Here is an 8,397-nt window from a genome sequence, read left to right as displayed (position 1 = left end):
CTAATTTGGCAGAGTTTCTACAGCTGGATGCCCTTCCTAACGCCAACCACTCAGAGAGTGTAGTGGGTGCTTTTACGTGTCACCCGCACGAAAACGGCCATGCTCGAAATGGCGTCTTTTATGTGCCACCCGCACAAGAGCCAGTCCAGGGGCACTGGCAACGATCTCGCTCGAAAACCCTACAAGGCCAGTCCTTGTAGCTTTGAAAATGATAATTTATATGAAGCCCTACCATTTTCTGGTAGATTATCATCATCATTGCCATAAGTATTCCTCACTCATCATTATGTAATCTCACCATTTCATTCTTACTTTTCTTTTCTTTTTTTTTTTTTGTTAATTAGTCTCAGGATGGGAAATGTTAATAAAATAAATGAGAAGTAAAACGAGAAAAATTGCAGAGATACTTAGGACATAAGTGATTTAGTGTGCAGGTCTTGATTAGAGATAGGGAGAGAGAGAGGCGGGAGGGAGGGAAACAGGGTGTGTAGATAAACAATCGTTCAAGTTAGGTAATAAATCTGATAAGAGAATGTAGCTAGTCTTACTAGCAGAGATGTTATTTAACCTCAAACCTGACGTAACAGAGTTATGATCAAAAATGTTCCCCTCCTCTTAGACAATGTATATCTAGGATTACATTATCCAATGTGTCCTTCTCTCTCCAAGGCAGTACAGTGTAACTTAAGGGAGATTTGGAAACTATGTCTGGCAGGTCAGGTTGGTAGACTACAAGCAAGTTTCCTCAACAGTGAGTGATAGAATGAGATTATTAATTACCTCAGTGGAGGTGCAATGGCCCAGTGGTTAGGGCAGCGGACTCGCGGTCATAGGATCACGGTTTCGATTCCCAGACCGGGCGTTGTGAGTGTTTATTGAGCGAAAACACCTAAAGCTCCACGAGGCTCCGGCAGGGGATGGTGGCGAACCCTACTGTACTCTTTCACCACAACTTTCTCTCACTCTTACTTCCTGTTTCTGTTGTACCTGTAATTCAAAGGGTCAGCCTTGTCACACTGTGTTACGCTGAATATCCCCGAGAACTACGTTAAGGGTACACGTGTCTGTGGAATGTTCAGCCACTTGCACGTTAATTTCACGAGCAGGCTGTTCCGTTGATCGGATCAACTGGAACCCTTGACGTCGTAAGCAGCAGAGTGCCAACAACAAGAAGAGCTATTAATTACCTCCATAAGTTCTGTAAGAAGTAATAACAGATTTCACTGGGCCTGAGTGAGAAAGAACTAGCTGAGGTAATATGGCTATAATTAACTGTAACAGATTTTAAGTATCATAGGATAGATAAATTTAAAATAAAAAATTAAGTATAAAGTTTCAATAGTATATGCATTTATTATCTGTAATAGCGACTTCAGTAAGTTATCTAACCAGCTAGTTATGTACTAATTAGCTGGGTTTAACAGAGTGGCTGTTCTTATGAGACAATGAAAAAAAAGACATGGTTTTGACCACTGATGGAAAATGTAGGAAAGGGTAAACCCCATGAAGTTGAGGATGGTTGACCCCTACATTTCCAAATCTGGGGTATTGTTTGTGCATGGTTCTGTTATAAAGGAGAAACTGATGTGCAGAGAAAGGTGACTTAATGTCCCTTATAAACTTCAACCAGAAGAATGACATAATCGCTCCTTTCAGTTATTTTTTATCTACAGCTGAATAAAACCTCATCATGCTGTTACAGGTTTGTCTATGTTTGGTGAAGAGCTGCATATAGATCCTGGCCAACTGCAGATTGGTTTGGGTGCTATCATGATGAAAAGCCCAGGACATTAGTACCGAAAGTGTCTGGAACATTAACCACTACTGTAAAATATGTAATAAGATATTATTTATGATGCACTCTGAGAGATCACATGTGAAAACACATGGCTTTATGGCATAAGATACATTCCATGACCACACATTACCCACCAACTAAAGCAAAATAATCTTCAATAACTAAAAGTCTGAAAACAAGCATGGACATTTAGGGCAAACTTATGAAAATGATTTGGACAAGCAAAAGATTGCTACACTTGTGTTCCATTATGGTTTTTTACTTCAAGCATTTTTTTTCAATACAGACCATCAAAAATACTTTATGGGGTGGGGCTGATAGCATAATTTTTCACTAAAAAAGAAAAGTACCTAGCTGCTTAACCATTTTTTATACTAATCTGCCTGAAACCACCCCAGGGTCGATGATACAAACTTCCTAAATCTAAGCATTCCATCAAAATTTCATGTTAATTTAATATTACAAACACAATGAGTTATTTCGCTATTTTTTTTTTCCAAATTAACTGGAACAAAGGTGTATTTCAACAGAAAGGATTAAACCAGAAGTTAGTTCAAACAATGGATGCACACATAGCAACATAGAAATGCCATTATATAAGGTTTCATCAAAATATGCAACAAACAGGATGGGAAACCTAAGAAACTTACATAAGGTAATACAGGATTGAGAAACAAGGTGATGTGTTGTATTATGTTGCGGTAGCCAACACATGCACTAAAAGGTCCAAGAAAGGGGGGGGGAATAGTTAAAACTGATGGTTTTTTTGAGGATCCCTTTAGCATTCAGATTATCGTCAAATGTAATATATACCAATTCACATTCTTTTGAGTTCATCATGGATTATCTCATAGCTTTGAGGTTTTGATGGTGTGATTGTTTATTTTAAGAATGACATTGACAGATAGATGTGAGGTAGGATCAGACCAGTTTGAACATAAAGGAGGTAGAATATTTGGGCCGGATATGGTCAGTTTCAGTACTAAAAGGTTAAGCAAATTACTTCAGTTATTTCTCTCTTTTTATATAAGGCTGTGTTTTTCCAAAATTGAGGTAAACACCTTTCCCCATATGATTGGCTTGAAAAATTGTTAAGACATTAGGATATTTTCCTACTTTTCTTAAGATGAAACCAATGGTAGCCTTAATTCACAAATAAAGAAGTTATATCCACCATTGCAGTGTTGAGCACTCATTTTCATTATTTGACTTTTACATGTGTGTGTGTGTGTGTGCGTCTGCTCCTCACTCCCGTTAGACAACCGGTTTTGATATGTTAGTGCCCCCACTCTTAGTGATTCAGCAAAATTAACTGATAGAATAAGCACCTGACTCAACAAAAAATAAGTACCTAGGGTCGATTCATTTGACTAAAAAAATACAAGGTGGTGCCCCACCATGGCCATAGTCTAATGACTGAAACAAGTAAAAGGTAAAATATAAAACATACATACGTATATAGATGCATACACAATTGTACAGAGGTAGGATGGCACTGTTTTATTGCTTGGACACGCTTTCAAACACTTATTAAAACATGAGACACTGACCACACATTAATTGAGATACTTGGAAAAGGAGCATATTCTCATCTTATCTTCAATTTCAAGTACAATACTTCACCTTTGCAAAGGTTTGTGTAATTAATCTACACACAGGTTCAATTTCACTGCAAAATACCTTGCGCAAGTGTCTTCTACTACAGTCAATGCTTTATCTTTTACTTATTTCAGTCACTAGACTTGAAGAATTTTTAATTAAATGAATTGACCCTAGCATTTTTTGTTTTCTTTTAAGTCTGGCACTTAATCTGTCAGTCTCTTTTACTGAACAAAGTTATGGGAACGTTTAGGCACCAACACTGGTTGCCAAGCAGTGGTAAGGGACAAACATAGACACACATATGACAGTTTCGGTTTCTGTCCACCAAATCCATTCACAAGGCTTTGATTAGCCTGAGGCTATAGTAGAAGACACTTGTCCAAGGTGCCATGCAATGGGACTGAACCCAGAACCATGTGGTTGGAAAGCAAGCCTCTTTTTATACAACCACACCTGTGCCTATATACATGTGTGTGTGTGTGTTTCTTTTAATCAATGTAAACTTATGTTGTGTCCTTTTATGTTAAACAGAAATTGATAAAATAGTATGAGAATGAAATAAATGTAAAGGTTGATATCACTGACTAAAACCCTTGTAGATAGTGCTGCCAGAACTCAATGACTGAAACTAGAACTGGGGAGATGATTAGAATGTAACAGAAAAACATCACAAGACTGATTCTTCAAGCTGAGCCAACCAGCAGGAGATCTAGTCACAAGTGTAGCTAGAGGTGGTGGTCTGCCTGGAGTGGCACTTTTATGGGGATGGCACCACTTTACGGTCTGTTGTAGGCTATAAGCTTGTATAGGCTGGATTGAAATTAGATAATAGTGGTTTTAATGTTGGGATATGGACCCTACTCACTGTTAAATACAACAATTGATATTGTCACCATGCAATATGTATTTTTTGTGGGGGCCCAAGAGTGGAAAACTGAAGAGTCACCCCAGGTGGCACACACTCTAGCTACACCATTGGATCTAGCAGTAGACCAAGAATGAGATGTTGGATAATATCCATTGTCTCAATTGGTCATGCTTAGGAATTCAGCCAGAAAGTGTAATGATATTTACTTCTGATAGGACCCTGTGGAAGAGGTGCCAGGTGTCTCTACCCTGGTGATACACCCAAGAATAGTGGGTGGATGGATTGTTGGCACTCAGTCGCTTATGATGTTGAGGGTTCCAGTTGATCCGATCAACGGAACAGTCTGCTCGTGAAATTAACGTGCAAGTGGTTGAGCACTCCACAGACACGTGTACCCTTAACGTAGTTCTTGGGGATATTCAGCGTGACAAGGCTGACCCTTTGAATTACAGGCACAACAGAAACAGGAAGTAAGAGTGAGAGAAAGTTGTGGTGAAAGAGTACAACAGGGTTCACCACCATCCCCTGCTGGAGCCTTGTGGAGCTTTAGGTGCTTTCGCTCAATAAACACTCACAACGCCCGGTCTGGGAATCGAAACCGCGATCCTATGACTGCGACTCCGCTGCCCTAACCACTGGGCCATTGTGCCTCCACGGGTGGATGGGTAATAGTGAAAGAAAGATGACTGAGTGGGTTTTGCTTTTCTTGATTAGAATGATGTCAGTGAGAGTTGAAAATGCGTTTTCCTGTTATCTATCTCTACTATATAAGACAGTCACAAATGCTTAACCCTTTAGCATTCAGATTACTCTGCCAAATATAATGATTATGTATTGACATTGCTTTGAATTAATCATGCTTTGTCTCATAGCTTCGAGATTTCGATGATGCAATTGCATATTTCTAGAATGACAACATTGTTGGGTAGGTGTGAGAAGCTGGATTTGGCCAGTTTGAACTTAAAACAGGTGGAATATTTGGGCTGGATATGGCCGGTTTGAATGCTGAAAGATTAAGTTGCTCATATAGCCAAAAAGAACTATCCACAGTTGATTTCCGATTAAAAAAGCAGCCAAAATCTCTCACAAATTATTACACTGTAACAGAATTTGAATTTTTTTTGTTTTTGTTCAATAAGTGTTATTTGATTCTATCTAGAAAATCAATAAGTGTTATTTGCTTCTATTTAGAAATCTAAAGAAATCATTATTATTCCCTTCAAACTTTGCGTTAGTGACCTGGACATCAATGTTTTCAAACTGATCTATTTTCCATTAAATTTCAGACAGATTCAGTTGTTGAATTGCAGAAGTAGAGATATCGTTATAGCAAATGTTCTGCCCAATAGCACAAATTTGCTTGTCAGATGTTTGACTGTAACCAGTTGAGCAATGTACCTTAGTGGCTGACAATATGAGCAGGAATAGTGGGTGAACATCATAGCCATGTGTTGAGAGGGATTCTTTGGGGTTTGAATAAATGTAACAAAAGCAAAGTTTGAAGGAAATATTAGCCATTTTCATACTTTCTTGGGGAAAGCAAATAGGAAATAATAGTTGCTACCCAAGGACAAAAATTGTGTTAAACAGTGTTATTACTATTTAATGTCCTTTTTTTCCATGTTTGCATAGGTCAGACAGAATTTTGTGGAGGCAGGTTTTCTACAGCTCAATGCCCTTCCTGTTGCAGACCCTACCTAGTTTCCAAGCAAGGTAATATTTCCCATGGTTAGGCATGTTTTTTGTGGATGACTAGAAACAAACAACATCGCTTGTATAACAGTGACACTTCTTTATAATAATCACATGATGTTAAGACAAGGGTGTACACACACACACACACACATCATCAATATTCATCATTTAACATCCACTTTTCCATGCTAGTGTGGGTCAGACAGACTTTGTTGAGGTAGACATTTCTATGGCTGGATGCCTTTCCTGCAGCCAACTAATCTGTTTTTAAGCAAGGTAATATTTCCTATGTTCAAACATGCTTTCAACAGAAGACTGGAAACAAACAACACTGCTTGTATGACAGTGATGCTCATTTACCACCATCACATGATATCAAGACAAGAGCACACACACACGACAAGCTCCTATCAGTTTCTGTCAACCAAATCCACTCACAAGGCTTTAGTTGGCCCGGGGCTATAAGACACTGGTTCAAGGTGTCAAATAGTGGGACTGAACCAGAGACCACATGACTGGGAAGCAAGCCGATCAACTACACAACTACACCCTATTAAATGGGAAGGAAACATTGTAATTAATGTAAACTTAGACACCTCTTAAAAAGACAGGATGGTCACGGTTAGAATGTTTCTGATCATAACTCTGCTTGATCAGGGCTGATCTGGAAGCTTTAATCTATTTAACAAAATTGAAAACAAAGAGACCCTGTATATCTGAAGAGAACAGAGTTCTATGCTATTTCTAACTGAAGAACCAAAGTAGGGTTGTAATCAGAGCTATAATGGAGACATTTGAAGAGAAGACCAGCTTCAATATTTATGAGCAAATGACAAATCTATAAATATTTCTTGATAGAAGAATTTCACAAACTGATGCTTAGCCTCAAGTTAACTCTGATGACCACAGACCTCCCAGCTTGTGACCATTTGACCATTTCGTTTTTGCTTTTCAGATATAGTATATATGTAATGCAGTAAGGTGTAAGCGAAAGATGTTTGGCTGCTACTTCTAGGAGGCCCAGCGACCTTGTAGAAGCACATTCATTAGTTTCACATACTTTACATACTTCTGTTTTTACATATTCATGTATAACATTTAACGTTCTAGTGGAGAGAGAGAAGTGGGCATTATGACAGTCGTTCCTTGTTTTGTTAAATACTTTAAGAATAGTGTTACCAATGATTTTAGCGAAAAACAGATACATGCACACTGCAAGAAACAGCAGCCAAATCTTCCAAATAATGCATACTGCGATCTTTAAAAAGGACACATCGGAAAGAGTTGTCTCAAGGGACACTAATGAAGTTCGTAGTGACGTGGGGGAGAAAGGAATTTGGTGTTCTGGGCCTGTCCTATGTCAAAGTAGTTTTGTATACAACGCAGTTTATTGCACAACATACATTAAACACCTTTAATATCAATTTAACATTAGTAACCCTTAAAATAAAAACATTAGGATAATTAAATAACAAGTAGCAAAAGCAGTAATGCAAATAATAATAAACTACAATTGCCACATTGAAATTCCCCAAATGTCCTCTACTTGTGTGTGTGTGTGTGTATGAGTGTGTAAAAGAAAGGGATATCTCTTAATTAAGAACTGCAGGTTAACACAATCAAGGACGACTTTGGGACTAAACAACAACAGTCATAATCATTCAAAGAACAGAATTAAAACAAATAACAATATTTTTTTCCTACGACATCCGTAAATTATACCAAACAAATATTTGGTGTCTAAATATAGTCTCTTTTTCTCTCTCTAAATATAATTTTGCTGTTTCGTTGCATCAAACCGGGTACTGCAGTCATTTTTTTTTTCTCTTATGATAGATTGAGTATTACGTGATTAATCAGATTGATATATATATATGGGATATAGAGATATATAAAGTGATCCTGACCTGGAAGAAACACTGAAAAATTCCTTGTAAATCGCCGCCGATTTCAAGTTTTCAGAACTCTATAAACAGACGCACAAACTCTGTCTGTTAGTATGTGTGTAGATGAAAATATAAATCACTAACTATAAACACTTGAATGTATTAGTTTGTTGTCAGTAGAAAATATATACAATCTTATCATTGACACTGTTAATACGCGTGTTGGTGAGAGAAAAAAATATATGAAAGGTCGGTCGGAGACGGAAAACAGCAGCATTACATATTAACGAAAACGAATTAGGAAACATTTACTTGTAATGATGATGTATAAATAAATAAAGAAAGAAAGAAAGAAAGAACAAAAAAACAAATGTCAGTTTCACTACACACATACAATCAACTATTTCTGCATAGGGGGTTTTCAATGAAACACACACACATACACAAACGTGCTTTCAATGGAAAATCTGAATATATATTAAATACACACACACATATATATATTAAAGTAATGAATTATATATATATATATATATATATATATATAT

General features: G+C 37.4%; 1 protein-coding gene across 5 annotated transcripts in view; it reads right to left on the bottom strand.

The window, feature by feature from the left end:
- The window catches only part of LOC106867679 (UPF0687 protein C20orf27 homolog), an 82,431-nt gene that overhangs the window by 45,872 nt on the left and 28,162 nt on the right, over positions 1–8,397 (bottom strand). For 3 of the 5 annotated variants that reach the window (XM_052972697.1, XM_052972698.1, XM_014912619.2), the window contains exon 1: positions 7,871–8,068. The exons of 1 other annotated variant lie outside the window; for it this stretch is intronic. The gene's annotated coding sequence lies outside the window, so the exon portion shown is untranslated. Of the gene's footprint in view, positions 1–7,870; positions 8,069–8,397 lie in introns of those variants that run through there. One more of the 5 variants, XM_014912618.2, reaches the window with a different exon arrangement.

This window comes from Octopus bimaculoides, chromosome 14 (assembly GCF_001194135.2).
Source record: "Octopus bimaculoides isolate UCB-OBI-ISO-001 chromosome 14, ASM119413v2, whole genome shotgun sequence".
Taxonomy (NCBI): Eukaryota; Metazoa; Mollusca; class Cephalopoda; order Octopoda; family Octopodidae; genus Octopus; species Octopus bimaculoides.
The sequence above is the reverse complement of the archived record's forward strand: the minus strand, read 5'-3'. Positions and strand labels throughout refer to the sequence as shown.